At 35.4% G+C, this 21518-nt stretch overlaps 1 pseudogene; it reads right to left on the bottom strand.

Moving 5' to 3' along the window:
* Window positions 1-1394: 1394 nt before the first annotated feature.
* LOC111744369 lies at window positions 1395-1513 on the bottom strand (annotated as a pseudogene).
* Window positions 1514-21518: the final 20005 nt, after the last annotated feature.

The following is a 21518-nucleotide window of genomic DNA, read 5'->3' as shown; positions in this document are numbered from 1 at the left end:
TTTTAAATTATCTGTGTAATAAAGTTTGTTATAAATAAATATGCACAATATAAAATTTATAAGCAATTAAATATATTTTGTTTTTGCCTTTTAATCGCATTTTTGTTTGGTAGTGTGATCTGATATGGTGAATTTTCAATGTGTTACTTGTAAAAATGCTTGTGTGCCAGAAAACTGGGAAGTGAGATTTGTTAGAAAGATAAAAATGTTAGTGAGAAATAATTTCTTATTGTTGGGCTGGGTAAAATTTTGGTAATGTAGTATAATTTCAAAGTTATTTATGGGAATATGTAGTCAATTACTTTTGTATCTTGTTCCTTTTGTACATTAAAAGTGTTTTCTCTAACTATACAGCAGGTTATTCCTTGTTAATATAATCACCTCTGTGAATCAATCTCTCTCTTTCTTATGGGAAACGAAACTTCTAGCTAAGATCTCCAGGGAAAACCCTGATGGATCATAAGAGAAAGATGAATCATGAGGAAGGAAACTTACATATTCTGACCAGCTCAGAGGAAAGTATTATTGCAATACATATGAGATCCTAGGTAAGAAAAAGCACACACATTACACAAACAATTCTCAGTTAAATGCTTTATGGGTTCTTTTAGGATTAAATGGTCCTTTGGGAACCTGGCAGACTAAATTTGAATCCTAATTTCTCCGCTTAGTAGCATGTGACCTTGGTCAAGTTCATTAATTTCTCTGTACATCAGTTTACTCATCTGTTTAACGGAGATAATACTAGAAAATACCACATTTTTTTTTTTTTTTTGTGAGAGTTAAATGAGTTAACGCATAAGAACTTCGGATAGTGCCTGGCACAAAATACACAATTAATATGGTTTGCAAATATTTTTTCCAATTCCATAGATTTTCACTTTGTTGATGGTTTCTTTTGCTGCGCAGAGCTTTTTAGTTTGAGGTAATCCCACTTGTTTATTTTTGATTTTGTTGGTTGTACTTCAGGTGTCATTTTAAAAAAATTATTTCCAAATCCATGTCAATGAGTTTCGTTCCTGTGTTTTCTTCTAAGATTTTCATGGTTTCAGGTGTTTAGTGCATTTTGAGTTAATGTTTTGAGTGGTTTTAAGATATGGGTCCATTTTTATTCTTTTATATGTAACTGTCCAGTTATCCTAGCACCATTTACTGAAGAGACTGTGTTTTCTCCATTGAGTATTCTTGGCTCCCTTGTCAAATATTTGTTGACCATAAATGCTTGGGTTTATTTCTGGGCTCTTGGTTTTGTTCCATGGTCTATTACTATTGATTAATTTTATCTTATTTTATTTTTATTTATTTATTTATTTTTTAGGTGAGGCAACCCTTGGTTGACCTCACAGATTGCAAGGACCTTGTCATCTTAGAATCCCTTATTTTTTTATTTTTTATTCCTACAGCACCTAGTCTTCCTAGGTGGTCTTTCATCCAAGTACTAACCAGGCCCGACCCTGCTTAGCTTCTGAAATCAGACGGGATTGGGCTTATTCAAGGTAGCATGGCTGTAGATGAAACACTATTGATTTTTGTATGTTAATTTTGTATCCTGTGATTCTACTGAATTCATTGATTAGATATAACTAGTATTGATTGAGTCTTTTGGATATTATACATATTAAATCATGTCATCTGCAAATGGAGACAATTTTACTTCTTCTTTTCCAATTGATTTGTTTTCTTGCCTGATTGCTCTAGCCAGGACTTTTGGTACTATGTTGAATAGGAGTGGCAAGAGTGGGCACTGTCGTCTTGTTTCTGATCTTAGAGGAAGAAATTTCAACCTTTCACTATAGAGTATGATGTTATCTGTGGGCTTGTTGTATATGGCTTTTATTATATTGAAGTATATTCTTTCTATGCCTATTTCTATTTTATCATGAAGAGATGTTGAATTTTGTAAAGTGCCTTTTCTGTATCTATTGAGATAACCATATGATTCTTTCCTTTCATTTTATTAATGTGATGTATCACATCGATTGATTTGCATATATTGACCCATCTTGCAATCCAGCAGTAAATCTCACTTGATCATGGTGAGCGATCCTTTTAATGTGCTACTTAATTTCATTGCTAGTATTTGATTGAGAATTTTTGCATCTATAGTCATCAGGAATATTGGTCTGTAGTTTTCCCTTGTAGTACTGTCTTTTTCTGCTTTTGGTATCAGGGCAATGCTGGCTTTATAAAATGAGTTGGGTGTTTTCCCTCCTCTTTGACTTTCTGAAAGAGTTCGAGAGGGGTTGGTGTTAAAATTCTTTAACTGCTAGGTGACACTCATCAGTGAAACCATCTGATCCTGGGCATTCCTCTTTGGGAGTTTTATTTTAAAATTTATTTTTAATTTATTTATTTTAATTAGTTTCAAGTACACAGTACATTGGTTAGACATCTATATAGTTCATAAAACAATCCCCCCCCAATTGCTCTCTCCCTCCCCTGACCCTCTACCTAGCCAATGTAATAATGCTAACTGCATTCCCTATGCTGTGGCCATCCATCAGCTACTAATTTGTACTTCTTTAACCCTTCATCCCATTCTCCCAGAACCCCCAAATTCCCTCCCTTCTGTCTGTCACCAAATTGTCCACTATATTTGTGAGTCTGTTTTTGATTAGTTTGTTCCTTTTATTCCTTAGATTCCACATATAATTGAAATCATATAGTGTTTATCTTTATCTGACTTAAATACCTTCTAGGTCCATCAAAGCAATATCTTTTTCCATCCTCTTCCTTTTCATATGTAGGAGTCTTATTTCTTTAGCCTTTCAGTCACTTTATCTTTTGGTTGGAGCACTTAATTCTTTTCTACATGATAGAAATGTAGTTGTTACCATTCTTTATTCCTGTTTTTGATACATGTTTTTTCTTCTTAAAGAAGTCCCTCCAACATTTCCTGTAATACTGGCTTAGTGGCGATAAACTCTTTTAGCTTATTTTTGTCTGGGATGCTCTTTACCTGTCCTTCAACTCTAAATGATAGCTTTGCTGGATAAATTATTCTTGGTTGTAGATCCTGGGTCTTCATCCTGTCAAGTATTTTGCCAAAGCCCTTCTGTTCTGCATAGTTTCTTTTGAGAAATCAGCTGCCAGTTTTATGGGTGTTCCCTTATAAGTAACTATCTTTTTTTCTCTTGCTGCTTTTAATATTCTTTCTTTGTATTTAACCTTTGGCATTTTAATTATGATGTGTCTTGGTGTGGGCCTCTTTGGATTCCTGATTTTTGGATTTCTCTGAGCCTCCTGGGGTTTTACGTCCATTTCCTTCACCAGGTTAGAGAAGTTTTCCATCATTATTTCTTCAAACATCTGATGCTGTTCAACATCATTATTTCTTCAAACATCTGATGCTGTTCAACATCTTGATTTTCTTCAGTTACATTGATCAGATATTTGAACCCTTAATAGTGTCCCATATACTCCTTAAATTATTTTTTAAATCTTGGCATCTTATCTCTTGCTGTTCTGATTGTGAGTCCTTGGCTTTCCCATCCTCTAGCTAAGGCATTTGATCCTCTTCTTTATTAACTTTGTTTATTCCTTTGTTTATTCCAACTAATATACTTCTCATCTCAGATAATATGTTCTTCATTTCAGACTGGTTCCCTTTTATAATTTCCATTTCTATTTTTATGTTTTTTAAATCTCTTTATTGAAGTTCTAATCTACACTTCCCAAAAGTTCATTGAGCATCTTTATAACCAGTGTTTTGAACTCTGCATCTGTTAGATTACTTGACTCGATTATGTCTGGATTTCTGTTCTGTTCTCTCATATGGCTTCTGCTTTTTTGTCTTCTCATCTTGGCTGTCTTTCCGTGTCTGTTTCTATGTACTCAGCAAAGCTCCTAAGTCTCCCGGTCTTATTAGTATGTATTTGTGAAGTAGGTGATCAGTGGCACAGACCTGAGAGGGGTTCAGCTGCAGGCCAAATTTAGCCCAGGCCTCTCCTCCTCCGGAGCCACCTGTTAAGATTCAGCAAGCAATCCACAGATACTGTGCTTGTAGTTGCCTCAAAAGGCCACACCAGAAACTGAGGCCAGCTGCCTCCAGTGTGAGTTAGGCACTGCTCAGCAAGGAGCACCTGACTCGTTGAGGATAAACCTGGATGTGGCTTGGGTGGGGCTGTGAGTTGGGGGAGGAGGAGTTTCAGGGAATCCTCTGGGCAGAGAGACCTCTGTAATCCGGTTTGATGACATCACAGCTATGGAGGCGCTGTGTCTGGTGCACTGGTGGGGGTGGGCTCAACAGGGAACAATGGATACTGCTAGCACTTCTGTACCGAGTGAGTCTCGCTTCAGCCTGCACTCCGACAATGTGTCTCTCCCAGTAAATCCCTGGTGCCCCATGCGTGCAGCCGAATTAGCACTGGTGCTCAGAGTGAGCAGGTCCATCACCGTGAAAATTTACTTACTGACGCAGCCCCTTTAAAAGGCTTCTGCTGCTACTGCTGCCGCAGCCTCCATCTCACTCAGCCACTCGAGACTGGGCAGCCGTGCATCTTCGCCCTGTCCTACCTTCTGCATTTGCAGGGTGATTTCTTGGTTTTCTCCCTAGTTGTATGGTTCATTCATCCCAGGTGATTTTTTCTTGCTGCTGCTCCTTGTTTCCGTCACAACTTTGATTTGGTTGCCAGAGGGATGAACAGAGCCTCTATCATCTACGCCATTTTTTGGGGGGACAGGGAATGGGGTTTGATTATTGATTCAATCTTCTTACTAATAATTGGTCTATTCCTTCAGATTTTCTATTCCTTACTGAATTAGTCTCAGTAAGTTGTATGTTTCTAAGAATTTTTCCACTTCTTCTAGGATGTCCAGTTTGTTGGCAAATAGTTGTTCGTAGTAACCTCTTATGATCCTTTGAATTTCTGTGGTATCAGTTGAAATGCCTTCTTTTCATTTATAATTTTGTTGATTTGGTTCTTTTCTCTTTTATTTTATGATTAGTCTAGCTAAGGGTTTACCAATTTTGTTGATTTTTTTCAAAGAAACACCTCTTAGTTTGGTTAATCTTTTCTATTATTTTTCTGTTCTCTGTTACATTTTTTCTACTCTAACCTTTATTATTATTTTTTCTTCTGTTAATTTTTGGCTCAGTTTGTTCTTCTTTTTCTAATTCCTTGAGGTGTAGAGTTAAGTTCTACATTTGGAATTTTTCTTGCTTCTTAATGTAGATGTTTATTAATACGAGCTTCTCTCTTAGAACTGTTTTTGCTGCATCCCATAACTTTTGATATGTTGTGTTTCCATGTTTGTTTGTTTCAATAAACTTTTTAATATCCTTTTTAATATCTTTGAACTATTAGTTCAGGAGAATGTTGCTTAATTTCTATGTGTTTGGGAATTTTCTAGTTTTCCTCTTGATTTTTTAAAAATATTTTTTAATTTTTCAGTTACAGTTGATATACAATATTACATTAATTTCAGGTGATGAACTCCTTTAGCCTTTTCTTGTCTGGGAAGTTCATCTGTCCTTTAATTCTAAAACGTAGCTTTGCTGGGTAGGGTAATCTTGGTTGTAGGTCCTTACTTTTTATCACAGTGAGTGTTTTGTGCCAATCCCTTCTGGCCTGCAAATTTCTGTTGAGAAATCAGCTAATATGGGAGCTCTCTTGTATGCAACTAAGTGCTTTTCTCTTGCTGCTTCGGGATTCTCTTTGTCTTTAATCTTCGGCATTTTAATGATGATGTGTCTTGGTGTGAGCCTCTTTGAGTTCATCTTGCTTGAGACTCTCTGCTTTTTTGGACTTCTATGTCTATTTCTTTCACCATGTTAGGGAAGTTTTCTGTTATTATTTGTTCAAACAGCTTCTCAATTCCTTGTTCTCTCTTCTCTTTTTGGTATCACTATGATGCAAATATTGGTACACTGGGTGTCGTCCCAGAGGCTTCTTAAACTATTTCCATTTTGGGTGATTCTTTTTTCTTGTTTCCCTTCTGATTAGGTGTTTTCTGCCAATTTACCTTCCAGAACTCTGATTCAGTCCTCTGCTTCATCTAATCTGTTGTTGATTCCTCTTAAGATATTCTTCATTTCAGCTATTGTATTTTTTATTTCTGACTGGTTCTTTTTTATGTTTTCTATCTCCATTTTTTATGTTTCCTATCTCTTTGTTGAAGTTCTCACTAAGATCATTGAGGATCCTTATAACCAGTATTTTGGACCCTGCATCTGATTGCTTGTCTCCATTTTCTTTAGTTCTTTCTCTGAAGCTTGGTTCTGTTCTTTCATTTGGGACAGATTTTTTTTTTTGTCTCTTCATTTTGGCTGCCTCCCGGTGTTTGTTTTTGTTTTTATTGTTTAAGTAGAGCTGATATGCCTTCCATTCCTGGTAGAGTGACCTTATGTAGTAGGTGTCCGGTGGGGTCCAGTGGCACAGTCTCCCTGGTTGCTTGAGCCGGGTGCTCCAAGTGTGTCCCTTGTGTGGGTTCTGTGTGCCCTCCTATTGTAGTTGAGCCTTGGTTGCTCCTTGCATGTCAATGGGAAGGATTAACCCTCAAGTTGATTGGTTGTGAGGACTGGCTATAATTAGAGTAGAGGAGCTGTTAAGGGATTGACACTACAGAACAGGATTCTCTTTAGCAGGGCTCTGTTCTTTGTTTTTTATCCTCTGTCTTTTTTGCGTGTTTTGATCTATTTTGGTATTAGTATGATTTGACTTCTTTATTGTGTTCTTTTGTGATATTACTACAGAATTTTCCCTTGTTACCATGAAGAATAGCTCCATTTTAAAATGGTGACACATAATTTAAAATATCTGATGCATCTAAGACATTAGAACCACGAGATAATTTTTTTTTTACCTCAATGACAAAGAAACCATAATCTTAGTATACAACTCTCCTATTCCATTGATTGTGAACTTGAAAGCTTCATTCCTCTTGAGGGCCTTTAAAATACAAATTTTTGCTATTTTGATCTCTCTTACCATAATTAGATGCAGTCAGAAAGAGTTTCAGTTAGCTAAATATGTGCATCCTCTCTGCCTGATGCAGGCAATAGATCATAATAGCAGAGGTTTGGATCATATTTTCATTGTAAGGATGAATGCTAATACTTAACTCACGTATGTATTAATATTTGGATTGTTGTAAGTAAGATGTGTGAAGTGCTTAGTGCAATACTTGACACAAAGTTGTTGCTTGCTAAATAAAAAGTAATGGGACTGATGAATATCTGGTTCAAAAAGAAACCCCATTTTATACTACTTTTTATAGTGTTCTAAATGTTGCAAAATATTCCAGACCTGTTTCTGAGTATACTATATTATCCAAGAAATCTGAAATATAAAAGTCCCCTGATATTTTCCATCTTTAACTCTATCACATTCCACTCTGCAAAAATAGCCATTGTTGATTGATTGGTATGTGTAATATCCTTGAAGACATTTTGTTTTCATAAACATATGTTTGTATATGTATAGTCTGCACTATATGAACAGTTATACATATAAATGACCACATACATGAGTGTTGTTCTTTTACAACTGGAATTGTTACGTACTGTTCAGCAATTTACTTTACTTAATAAGTAAACATAGGCATATTTTCATGGACTAGAAGTGGACAAACTTTATCTTTTTAATAGCTACACAGTGCTCCATTGCATGGATGTAATGTGCTTTATTTAATGTTCTCATAATAATAGGTATTTAGAATGTATCCATTTACTTGCTAATATAGGCAATGCAGCAATAAATATCTTTGGAAAAATATTTTTGCACAGTTATGAAAGCCTTGAGGATGTATTCTTAAAAGTGGAATTTTGGAGTCAAAGGGCAAGTTATTTAAATTTATACAGTTATGCCAAATTGCCCTTCAAACATTTGTACCAACATGCACTTGCACTCACAATGCATTAATTTATTCTTTCATTCAGTAGAACAGTTCCTGTTATCCCCATACTCTCTCCAGCACTGTGCGTTATCAATTTTTTTCTTAATTTTTGTCAATTTTGTTAGTGAAAAATGATAACCTACTGATGTTTTGATTTGCAATCTGAATCTGTGAGTTAAACTGAGCATCTTAAAACATGTTTATTGGCTATTTGTATTTTTTTATTCCGTGAACCTGCCGGATGAATTCATTGTCCAATGTTGGATTACCAATCTTTTTCTTATTGATTTTAAAATCGATAATGTATTTAGGTCTCTGTTGCAAAATTTGTTTCCTAGTTGGTGTTTAGAGCAAAGTCAGCCATTTAATGATTATTTGATTATTCGAAGCAGCATGCTATCTTAGAAAGAGTACTAGATCTAGGGTGAGAATGCATGAGTTTTAGCTGGCTGCAGCCCTTACTTGTTTCATGATTTTGTTTTTCTCATCTGAAAAATGGGAATACTAACACCTGACTGTGAGAGTGCTGCAAAGACCAAAAGTGATAATGTACATGAAAGCATTGAATGGGCTTTAAAATGCTTTGCAGATTTAACATGTTACTTTTATGCTATCCATGGAATGATTCATCTGAGGACAAGGAAATTATTTCCTTAAACCTTAAACTACGGTTTCTTCCTTCATAAGTCCAAAGCTAATCTTTTTACACATGGCAAATTTAAAAGTATTGACTTTAGGTTACAGAGAAGTTTCATTAAGTCCTTTCTGCTCTGCACTGGTCAGATCTCATCTGGAACACTGAACTCATTTTGGAAGATTGTGCTTTAATGAGAGTGTTATTGTTCTGGAGAGCACTGGGTAAGAAAGTGCAAGGAAGAAAAAGGCCTGGAAATCATGTTATGAAGAATAGAAAAGCTTATCTTGGAAAAGAGGAAAGTTACAAAGGTTTAACATTTTTCTTCAATATTTGAAAGGCTATTTTTGGAACAGGAATTAGGCTTCTTTTTCATTACCCTACAGAGATAATCTAGTACTTACAGTCATTGATTTGGGATCTCTACAATATAGAAGACCTTTCTAGCAATTCTAGCTGTTTGACAACAGAACAAGCTATCTCAAAATAGTGATCGCTTCATTATTGGATGTATTCAAGCAGAAGTAGAATGTCAGGAATATTGTAGAAAGGATTTCTGAGACAAAAGACAGTGATTTCTGAGATCCAGCTGCATTGTCTGGCCACGTGGGTTTATTTTCCATTACTTGTGTTCATTTTCCCTGTAATTTTCGAGGACCTACCATTTGCCTAGTCCTAAGTTAGGTGTTGTAAACAATGTAAAAACATGGAAGATTTGATCAAGGAAACATTCTCTTACAGAAAACTTGTTGTAGAGGAAAGAGAGAAGACTGAACTAGGAATTAGAAGATTCCAAAAGCTGGAGAGATGCTTTCAGAACATCTATTTCCATCTTCACAATACTCCTGGAGCCTTTTTTGGTGGTTTCCTTCTTTATTTTTCCCTTACTTTCCTCCCTTTTATTTTTCCTTCTTCTCTGGATAATTCTGAAAGTCTTTTCTTTCCTTTCTTTCCTTTGCTATATTCATTTATTGATAAAATAGCGAGCACTCGTGAAACCACCACTTAACTCAAGGAATAGACCATTGAAAGTAACTTACATAATATACCTATGTGTTCTCCTAGTCTGAACTTCCGTTTCTCCATCAAATATGAACACTGTCCCTCTCTCCATCAGATATTAAGCTAAATTTCATATTTATCTTTCTCTTGCTTTTAAAAAATAACTTTATCATATAATATGTATATGTATGTATATACATACCCACATGTATTTTACTTGTCCTCTCTCTGTAGTTTGAGGCACACAGATAAAGATACGGATACATTGGAGAAGAAAAAACTATTTTTCCCAGAAAAGCAGAACAGGCAGTGTGATTGAAGGACCCAGAAAAAGGATAATTATTAGAATTTCAGGTACTCTTGAACTATTGGATCAATTCAAAATGCAAGAGTTTTTCAATTTTTAGAGAAAATTATAAGTGAAAAAAATTGTCATGCCAGTCTACATTTAAATATTGCTGACTTGGAGTTTTAACAAAGTAATTTTTATTGCCATGAATTGGAGATGTCAGAGATCTACATTATCATTGAATCCGTCCATCTGTTGAGTTCCTAAATTCAGTTCTTTGTGAGTCTCTGATCATAAAGTAGTAACAAAATTATTACATTCCTATTAGATAGACATGTAGTGTAAGAAAAAGGAATTCTTGTATTTTTGTTTTAAAAAGTTAAGGCAAAAGAGAAAGCACTTTGAAAACAGAGGTAATATTTATAAATAAGCATTTCTGAAGTGTGACTAACCTGCTTCTTTATATTAGGTAATGATGAGTGTTACAAACCTGGGAAAAGGAGGAAAAAATTACTTCTCTCTTTAGAAGTGATAGTTAGATTTTTTTCTGTTTTTATTAGAAAGAAGACTTAAACCTAAGAAATGTGATGTTATCCTTTTTTGCTAAACTTTTGGCTCATTTGAGAATTAAAATAATGCATAGACTTTTCAAGACAGTAGGAAGATTCTTAAATAATATGCTTAGAATGACGAGATCAGGATGATCATTCTTTAATTTGAACAAATAATTTATAGGCTTATGAAAAAATCCAGGTTCTTGACTATCCACACTTCAGAGTAAGACATAATTAAATTACAAGAGAGAAAAAAGGACCATGAGTCTGCTGTATCTTGTAATCACTCAGTAAGTTTCAATGATTATTGAAAGCAGGTAAATGTAAAACTTAGCCATTTGTCTTTGATAACATAAGAATTATTTGGATATTTCATTTAAATCACTTTGAAACACTCTGAAGCTTGAAACTATAATGCAAACAGATTCATTTTTATAAGTTAGGTACTGGTACCCATTCTTTAAAAGGTACACTACATTACTATAGGCCAAGGGGTCTTTCACTTTAGTATGTAACAATGACAGCAACTCAAATTAAGTGTATAATGACCCGAGCCAGCCATTTGTAAGAGCAAACACTTAATAGCAACCTAATCTGGAATGCTGACAGGAGAGCTTCGCAAGAAACCATTACAGCCTCTTCAGTTTACAAAACAATTGGCTTTAATCTTTAATACTGTTAAGCAGTAGGGAGCAGATAGGCACATTAGCATAGCTTTACTTTTTATAAATAGCATTTGATACGCCACATTCAGATACTGTTGGCCTAAGCATCTTATGTCAAACAATTTTAGAGTTGAGCAAATAGAACAAGGATTTTTTTTTCTTGAAAGACAAGACACAATGCTTGTATTCCCACGATGGACCTTAGGAAAGTTTATGTATCGATGAAGTTTGAAGGCAAAAACCTTGAACATATTTCCTTAGGGAAGTGTTAAGTGTCCTTGACATAAAGTTAAGTTACAATAAGAAGAAAACCATTATGAAGAAATTTTCTCAGTTCAACATAGAAGTATTAGCTTCATTAAGCTCATGTACTAGACTTGGAGCATGAAGTCACAGTATTGCCTCATCACGATAGCTCTTCATCTGCTCTATGATTTCTCGTGTTAAAACATTTCTTTCATTATTGCATAAGAAGAACCCACATGTGAATTTCAGATATTCTCTTTCTCAAAAAAGCAAACATTTTTTATTGTTGTAGTATGTCTTTGGATAATATGGGAGAAAGGGCTTAAGATTGTTAAAATTGAAGACAGGGTTCTCTGACGCTTACTAGAATGCTCATATTTAGCGCATGCCAGCTTGTACTGCAAGGCACACCATGGACACATGGCACACCTTCCTGAAGCATCAGGTTTCTTTGATAATAAGAAATATAATTATTAATTTTATATTTAAGCAGACTCAAATGTATTATGAATACATTAAATGATATTCCTGCATTTTAAATAAGACTTTAAAGAAATTTCACCTTTGTGCTGCACTGCCTCAGAGGTGGGCTCCCAGGTTCCCAGGGATAAGCACACGTGCCTTCCAGTGAAGGGCATTTTGGACGAAAGGTTTGAGCAGGACTGGCTTAATCAATAGGGAGCATGGCCTACTCTCTGTAGATTATAACTTAAGCCAAAGAAATTCAAATATAGTCTTGCCTTCATACAGTCTGATGGCACTTTTTCTCTAAACACAAATAGAATTGAGAAAACACAGATTTTGAATTCTTGGCCTTAAATATAAAATGTAATAAAGTTATTGTGGAATTAACTTAGGCATTATTCGAAGAGTAGATTTATCAACTTCCTTCACACTTTCTACTTCTGACCTTTTGCTTTGCCCGCTGGGTTTGGGGTGTATTTCTTTTTGATAATCATTGTTATCAGCTATCTTAATCATAAAGCTTTCCTACTTTTAATGCCATATTGACAGTTTAGATTGTTTGACCATTTTGACTGACTTGTTACTTAAATACATTATGTGTCTGAATATCATCTTAACATAAACAGCTTATAGATATTATTCTTCCATCTTCTGACTTCAAATATGTACATCTGCATCAATGAACACATTTTCTCTGGGAGAACGTCAACTATATTGACGATCTTTTCCATCTGAGCATAATACCCTCTTATAATCTCTTAAAGAAAATATCACACCCAGCTCTGCCTTCAAGGAGTTTCTAGTCTGTTATGGGAAAGACACAGAAAACAATTTTAGAGAAAAACTGAACTGTAAGGTGTTAAAATAATGGAACAAGAAGTCCATCAGACTGAGACGGCTCTGATGCCCTGTAAATGCCTCAGGGTCACAACATCAGAACACTGAGAATGACCAATCACAAACAGCCAACTAGGCTTTAAGCTACAGCCAATCAAAAAATTTCTTTTCTTTGCCACCTCACTTTATATGGCTTTCCCTTGGCTCCTGTCGGCTGAGTGCTCCTAACTTCCTCTCCTTTGGCATTGCCCATTTCAAACAGATTTTTGCTCAAATAAACTCTTAAAAAATTTTAACATGCCTTAGTTTATCTTTTAACGAGAGTACAAAAGTAGAAGTTCAGAAAGAAAGTTGCTGAATAAAACAAAGAGCCTTTCTTTATAGCTTATTTGAAAACATCTAACAAAGAGCATACCTTTCAGTGTTAAAGCAGGTACTAGTCACAATTACGATAATCCCCCCAATTTTTTTATGCAATCTCTATTTTCCGTAGAGCTTTCAGTTAATCTTTATAACAATCCTGTGAGATAGGCAAAACTTTGCTTCCATTTCACAGAGGGCGAAACTAAGATTCACAAAGGTGAAATAATTTTTCTAAGGTCTTAAACCTGAAAAGTGATAGCACAGCCTACACCAATGATTTTAAGTTCAGAGTTATTTTCTCAAATACTATACTGCATGTTTTCATGCCATCTAAGTACTTTATAATTAAGACTTTGTATTTATAAGCAATAACCTTTATATTCACATTAACAAGAATCAACTCTGGAACTCAGACCTACTGTATCTGGATGATTAGAAACATACAAAATAGTTATTTCTCAAAATGAGTTCTGGGGAAATCAGAGAAAAGGAAAAATGAAAATATAAATTTGGGGAATATTATATACTACAGGCCGCTCAGGGAGACTCATAGTGTATGTGGCACAGAAAAGACCCAGAGAAATACTACAAAAAATATATTTGTTTACTGGTTTCCCAAACTAATTTTGACCTGGCTCTTTCTTTTGATCCCACTTATTAACAGTTCTTATATCAAAACTAAATTAGAGCTTATTTCAGAAATGTCTTTTTTAGTTGAGTGGGATAAAAAAATTAGCCTCGTTTGAAATTCCCAGTGCCAAATTGGGTAGTAAATTGCTTGGAATATGAATCTTATTCCCCTTTAACTTTGAAGGTCCCTGTAAAGAAAGAAGAGGATCTTTCAGTTTCTTTTTTTCTTCTGCTTCCATCCTTTGGCTGTTCCAGAGCTGTTAACCACCATGCTGTGATGGTTTGAAATAAACCAGCCTCACTATGAAAAACTTTGATAGATTCAACATCTCTTTATTTTCCTCCCTGTAGTGATCATTGTGGCACAAAATGATTTTTGAGGTTATGGGATAAGAAAAAAAGTTCTATGAAAGCAGGTCTTATTGATCCTTTTGCAGGAGGTCTTATCACCGAGGATGGAGGACGTGGTTACTGAACTGCTTTTTACCAGCCTATGGAAGACTCGATGCATTAAGTTGAAAAGAATGGGCTTAGATGATAAATCTGTTCTTAGGGGAAATTACAGATTCAAGCTCTTTGAAGATATTTATTCCTTGAAAGTTCTTAATTTATGTTTATTCATTTCCCCTAGTTGATTTCAGGCACAAAGATAAGAAGAAAAACTCAATTCTTAATTGTGGCCATGTCTGGTCAGTGATTAGTATGAAAATGCTTTTTAAGTTTTCTAAAATTGCTTTAAAATAACTGTATTTTGCTACCTTCATTTGCATGCCTCTGTGCATCTGATACTAGTTTAAATCTTGTTATTTTGTGAATAATATAAAATAAAATCCCAAAGGAAAAAAAGCTGAAAGAAAATTCACCAAAACATCAAAAATGATGATTTTCTTAAGAAAATGTAATGGTGAGTGATTATATTAATTTTTTGAATATCTTTGTGTTTTTCACATTTTCTACAATATTATATTATCACTATGAAAATCAGAAAAAATATACTAAAATCATTTAAAACTTAAAGTTAGGGTCTTATTGCTTTTTAAACTCTAGACATGATTTAAAGCTTCTTGTTTTCCCCTTCATCACCATCTTTAAAAAAGAGGAAGGGAGAAAGTTAATGTATAATATTTCCAATAGTAATGCTTTGCTAAAATTAAATGATCACATAATGATGATTAAACATCTAGGTCTGCCTCCAATAAAGAAATGAGGAATGGCCTAATTACTGTAGTTTGCCAGTACAACCTATTCATTTATCATTTTACTGAACATCACGACCACAGTTTTACAAAAAGAGCATTTTTCAATCTATAACTTCTCTCCCTCATGAAATGAGGTTTCTGTTGGGCAGACATGAGGGATTTAGCTGACATTTGCTGAGGAGAGCCCACTAGCCCTTACCATAGAGTGCCTGGGTGACTAAAACTGATGTGCATGCCTCAGGTCTTAGGAACTAGTCCCTTGAAAAATCTGAGACCAGACATCTATCAGTCTTTTCCCTCTCATGTCTCTTATTTAGATTTATTTCCCATGTAAATTTGCTTCCCTATTGGTTTTAACATAGGTAAGACCAGAAAGATGTTACAGGAAAGATTTGGGTAGTCAACCGAGATTGTTTTTTTCCTCCTAAGAGAAATTGGAAATATGTTTATGTAAAGAAGTAAGGTTTTTCTTTGAAGACACAGGAGAAAATATTATGTGAATATAATATATCCCTGGGATCATTCTCTAAACTCCAGACTCAGGTGCTATATTTAGTCAGTCTAGTTTGACATGTTTTAACTTTTCTGTGTCTATTCATAAGGCTGATAAATTTTGAGGACAAAAAGGTTTCCCAATAAAGTCAATATTAAATTCTCCTGAAATTAATTATATGGTTTATGGACTCTCTCATCCCTACTTTCTCTTCTTTTTCTTTTTACCACCTTAACAGATGCTATTTTGTGAACTGCCATAGAAAATGAGATAACTGTGAAGTCCATATCACTTACCAAAGCAACCCAAAGAATAAAGATATTTCTCCAGATATACATTAGTTAGCAGAAAGTAAAAGAAGATACAAGGAAGAAAGCATATTGCTAATGACTGGATAGTGATTCAATCTTTGGATTATCTAGTTGTCATGTTTCAATCTACTTTTCTAATATTTCTCTCACGAGTCTGTCGCCCGCATCCTGGATTTTGGCCCTTTGCTTTTTGATGGGTCATATAATTTGATATAGGTGATTTTTATACTACTGTCACTTCCTGCTCCACCTCCTGATTGAAAATCATTGTGCTAGTCATTCCATGTTTTTTGAATACACTGAGCATTGGTCTTCTTATGAATCTATGTCTGACCCTACTGTTTCTTCATTTATAACGTTCTTCCCACCACTTCTCTGCTTCACTACCTCTTAGATGCCACTCGTCTTTCAAGAACTAATTCAAGCACTGTCACCTTTTGAAGATGTCATTGCCTTCCTTTGTACTCCCACTGTACCTTGAAGTGTCTTCCCTTCAGCACATAAGATATGTTGTGTTATGATTATTTATTTACACACCTATCTTGTCCATTAGGATGTGAGAGCCTCAATATCAGATAGTGGCTTACTCATCTTTGTAATCCCATCACCTAGCAGAGCCCGGAAGACCTACGTTCACAATGAATATTGTTGGCTTAGTGATTTTTTGCTGAATGAATTGTGGATCTGAAGGCTATATGTAAAAAATCTGGCAGGTGTGGTTGGAGAGGAAAGAGTTTTAAAAGGATCGTGGACATGAGCCATAGGCTCTCAAGGGAGGGCTGGTCCACGTGGTGCATCCTGAGCAGCAGGGGGAAGCTTGGGTAGAATTGGAGAATGGTGAGAGAAAGAATAGTTTTCCTGATAACAAATATCAATTATTATGAATCTTTTTCTTAGAATCATCCTGAACACACCCTCTATCCTTTTCTTAGGCATTTATCTATTTGGTAAATGAATTTATATAAAATGAGATCATTCTTCTAACCCTAAGTTTTTTTTTGGTGTTGTTGTTTGTTTGCTTAGTGCTGTCTCACACAGAATGGTGAAATTCCAAGAAATTCAGTATTTTCCTGATCCCTTTCAATCTGTATTTATACATTAGGCTTCTACAAACAATCCAAATGACCAGATGGGAGAGCTTCCTTGCTGACCTTCATGTATCTTGAATGCTTAAGGATCTTACGGTGAGGAAAATGACTTTGGAAACTATTGAGTTAAAGCCACAGATGGTTCATTAAATGGGACAAAACTCAGCCTAAGTCAGTGAAATAATGTGCATTTTAGAATGCCACTGGGGAAATGTTTGTTGAAGGCAGGAGGTGAGGTGGGATATGATTTAGTTACCTACACATAGGTTGCATTTCAGATATTTTTGATTTAAACTCTCTAAAGACCTGAGTCACCACACCGTTTCTTTAAACTTTTTTCCCCCAAGTGCAGAATTGAGTGCTCTGTTGGGTGCTGCACTCTACACTCCTGATTTCCTTCCTAATTGCACAAGTGGCTGAGCTCTTACAATGCCATATTTCTGTTCATTTGCATTTACACAATATACTTCACCATGTTCTTTAAATGCACCATTTGAATGTTGAATCCTGTCTCCATCTTTAGGTTCTTGTAATGGCCAGGTCCATGAATAGGGCAAGTCTGAGGAGAGCTGCTATAATCTCAATATGAGACTGTCTTCTTACAATCGGCCAATATTCAGCTGGTTTCTGAGGTGATGCTGAGCAGTAATTCAAATGGAAGAACACAACAATAAGTAGAGGGAAAGAACACCCAAGGTGATCATTTAGAAATCACTTTCAGGTCAGAATAAAATAGCATGGGATTTGTTTTATTTTATTCCAAACACCATATAATCAAAAGGGTCTCAGGCTCCCAGGGAGTTCACTACATGGGGTTTCTTTATAAAACTGTTGAACAAAGCCTGAAAGACTCCTTGCCTTGTATTCCCTTCCTAACCCATATACTTGTTTTCAAATAAAATGGAGGGGTCCCTCCAGTCAAATAATTTTACCAAATGCTGTAACTTCAGTTTCTACAGAAGACCTGTTGATCGAATATAGAGCACATTTGAAGTAGCAAAGCATATTCATAATGTGATATATCATATTTACTGCATTATGAATTTTGAATATATTCTTTCTTTGGATTAACTGAATAAGAAAAAAGCTTCTAAGTTGTCCCGAATGACAATCAATGCAACTGAGATGGAGGGGTCCCAATGCGGTCATCCTGCACTGGCTTGTGATAAATATTTTTCTATGGCAAGTTTTCTCAATCAAATAGGTGACACTCTAGACATTTTGACCAGATATTTCTTTGTTGTGGGCAGCTATTCAGTGCATGGTATGACGTTTAGCAGCATCCTTGGCCTCTACCCATTAGATGCTGGTAGCATTTCCTCTGTTATGATACCCAAAAATGTCTTCATAGATTGCCAAATAGCTCTGGGGGGCAAAATTGCTCTGGTTGAAGATCATTGCTCTGTAATAACAATCTTGGCAGCTGTGATCAGCCTACTTGGGCAATGTGTCTATTCGGGCAGTGTAACATTTAATGAGATCCTATAGATTCAAAGTTAAGGTTTAGCTTGTATTGTGGAGAGTGAACATTTGTTAAGGATCTCCAGTGCACAGCCGAAGTGACCTCGGGTTTCAGAGTTAATGTAGTGATTTTTCTCACCAGGCTATGCCCAGTTACAGTCTCAGACTTCCTCAGTTCTTTCACTGCAGGATCGGCAGAAGCATAGACCACTTTCCCTGCAGTTTTTCCAGCAATGACCTATTGGTTCCATATATCAAATCTTAATCTGAATAGATCATTACCATTACTTTAAAATATTTAGCTTATCAGTAGGGTATCGACAGTGATGCTAGTCTGTAATATTTCAATTAGAATGAAAATCTTGTTTTTTTTTTGTTTTTTCTCTTTTTTTTGGTGATTCACAAGTTGGATTTATAAATCTGTACTCATCTGAAGTTATAAACCCAGGATTTAATTTATAGCAGCTGCCAGTAAATCTTAGCATTCTACTTTTCGTTTATAAGTTTCTCTTCCTTCTAGTAATAATGGTAGCCAAATGGTGTTTAGTGTTTTGTAAGTCCAAAAATGAATTTCTATATCTTTAAATGGTTTACAAATCCTAATATAGATTTACAAGTCCTGAAACAGATTTTAAACTAATGCCAATAAATCCTAAATAAAAAGACTTGATTTACAAACCTGGATTTTGCACCTGGTTTACCAGAGAGTGATTATAAATCAGGAGTTGAGAGCACCCCTGGCAGAGTGAGGCTGCACACTCTCTGGGAAGTCTTGCTCTCCACACTGAATTGCACAGGCCTGATTTATAAGCAGCATCCCCGAGCTGGCCAAGATTCTCTGGGTTCTGACATGCCAGTGCAGGTGAAGAAAAAAGGGTCACATCCCACAGGCTGGCTGAAATAGCCACTAGTCAGATCGAAGACAGCAAACCATTCATCTTCTTTGTCAGAAATGGGAAGTGACATCTAGATAGTCCAGACTCCCATTTCTACCTGAGTAAAACAGCAGACTTACATGTAAGGCATTCGACATAATTCTAGTCAATATTAGCACTGACGTTATGCTTCACAGCCCAGAGCCAAGGCCAGGGTGAAGTGTATGTGTCCTTTCTTAGATGGAGCTGAGAACAAGCATCTGTTCTTTGTCCCCATGCTGTCATCGTGCTGCTGAAGATGACTGGCCTACATAAGGGTATTACCAAATTGGGACCAGTGGTAATTCCGGGGAATGGGATAAGGGTAGGTGGGGGGAGAAGGGGGATATTGCATTTCTATTTTATTCACTTCTGAGCTATTTGGATGACTTTCGCAGTGAGCATATATTAATTTCATAATTGAAGAAAGAATTCTAAAAGAGATTTTATCAGGAGTACAAGGGAAACAAGAGGTTTTGTTTCTGTGTGCTCTTTAGTTAAGTACCTCAAGTAGACTGCCATCACACAGGGTTCCTTAACTAGCATTCTACTCCACCCTTCACAGGTGCCCCCTCACATTTATAAAGCAGATTAGGATCCTGTTTTCTTATTTATTCATCCAATTTCCTAAGCAGGCAAGGCAGCAGTCATGTTCTGGATGTGGAAAATGAAGCTCCCAGACAATAAATGCCTTGCTTTTCCCAAAAAAGATAGTTAAGAGATTTTAGGAAAACCTCTCTTGCGTAAAATCTGACTGGAACAGCTTTGGACTGACTTCCAGTTTTAAGACCAGTGCTCTTTCCATGACACTATGTGTCATGGCACACATATAGACCTTCTCACGGTAGAGGTATAGAGTGTATCCCATCTTCTCTGGTCTAGTGATTCTTGCTGTTATTTACCACTGTGTTATGCTGCAATCTGTGACCCCAATAAAGCTTTGTCAATGATGCTCTTCTTTGAAAAACTATGAGCTATTAAATTCATTCTCTCTCTCTTTTTTCTTTTCCTTTTTTTTTGAAGTAAAGTAGCATCCTGATCACTATACCTCAGAGTGCTCTTTTAAATGATCATATCAGTGGTCGTTCATCTGATAGACAGTTATATACCTCTTCACCTGATGTCTTTCATTTTTGATGAGAAAAGCCTCTGGATTTAAAATCAGGAACTCTGGATTTGTGTTCTGGCTCCATACTGGAAATGATGACCACTGAGCCTCAATTTGTTCCAATAAGAATATATTTTAATTTTCCTATCTACTGAACATAGTAATTATAATGTCGAAATGAGATAAAATAGGAAAAAATGTTTCGCAAACCTTAAATGTTATATAAGTTATGTAAGCTGCTAATGCAGTCCCACAGTTGAGGATCTGAAAAGTTTAAAACTGGGCAGGAGCAATGATGTTTAAAAATAATTTTAATGGAGATTTGGACATAGTAAATGCAACTCACATAGTATATAAATTAGAATTAGGTAAATTTCAAGTAGTGTAACAAAAAATATTAATAATGGCTTATTTTACATGTAAATTTTGAGATAAAGGGAGTCCTCCAAATTAAAAAATAGTTGCCAAAATTATACAATTTCAAAGCTGTTGGGCTGAGTACATAATAAATGGTATACATGATATTGTTACTTGGCAGTGCCACTTTAGCTGGTAAAGAGAAAGAGCACTCACTCTTTGTCAGAATAATGTGAACCATGCCTTTATTCCATGAGCTAAAATGTGCTAATTTAAATCCACTTATTGTAATGAAACAATATAAAGAGCCAATAGAAGCATTATTCACACTTTCAAGTAGTGGTGTTAGTATTAGGGCTGTGAATCCCCTCCTTTCTTTTCCACCTTCCAAAATAGTAACCTTGCAATATAACTTGATTGTGATAAAATCCCATTCACTGTGCTGTTATTTAGCAGAAAGAATTCTGGGAAATATTTAAAATAATCCTGAGTAAGCTAAGAAGGAACAGCTAAGCAGCTTCCTTTCAGATTCTTTAAAGTTGTCTCATATCCAGTCAAGGATAATGCAGAAAAATTAATAAGATTATGGGGACATGACTGTATGATAAACATCACTGTAATGTGCCCTTACAATGAGTATAATGGAATTCACTCTGAGAATGAAAGCCTATATTTAAATTTATTCCTATGAGAAAATTAGTCTTAAATTTCTCAAGGTTTGAAATATCTCTTTAGGAAAACCTCTCTTGCATAAAATCTGATTTCCCCACGATCAATGTGGTGAAGATATGGTTCCTAAAAATTGACAGTGGGGTACTGGAATACAATATAGATGAGACTGTAACCTTTAAAATATTGTCTCTAACTTTTAAGATCTTTCTCTTTCTAAATCTAGATTATCAACTTCTTGAAAACAAGAAGTAGCCCTTCATATTCTTAGGATTTCCTCAATATCTAGTAAAAAACAGGCACGCAATAGATGTTTTGGAATAATTGATTGAAAATATATACCTCTGTTGTACATAGACTATATTTTAGAGTCTAATAAGAATTTTACTCATGAATG

This window comes from Pteropus vampyrus, unplaced genomic scaffold (assembly GCF_000151845.1).
Source record: "Pteropus vampyrus isolate Shadow unplaced genomic scaffold, Pvam_2.0 Scaffold133, whole genome shotgun sequence".
In the NCBI taxonomy this organism is placed as follows: Eukaryota; Metazoa; Chordata; class Mammalia; order Chiroptera; family Pteropodidae; genus Pteropus; species Pteropus vampyrus.
This window is presented reverse-complemented; position numbering and strand designations above follow the sequence as displayed.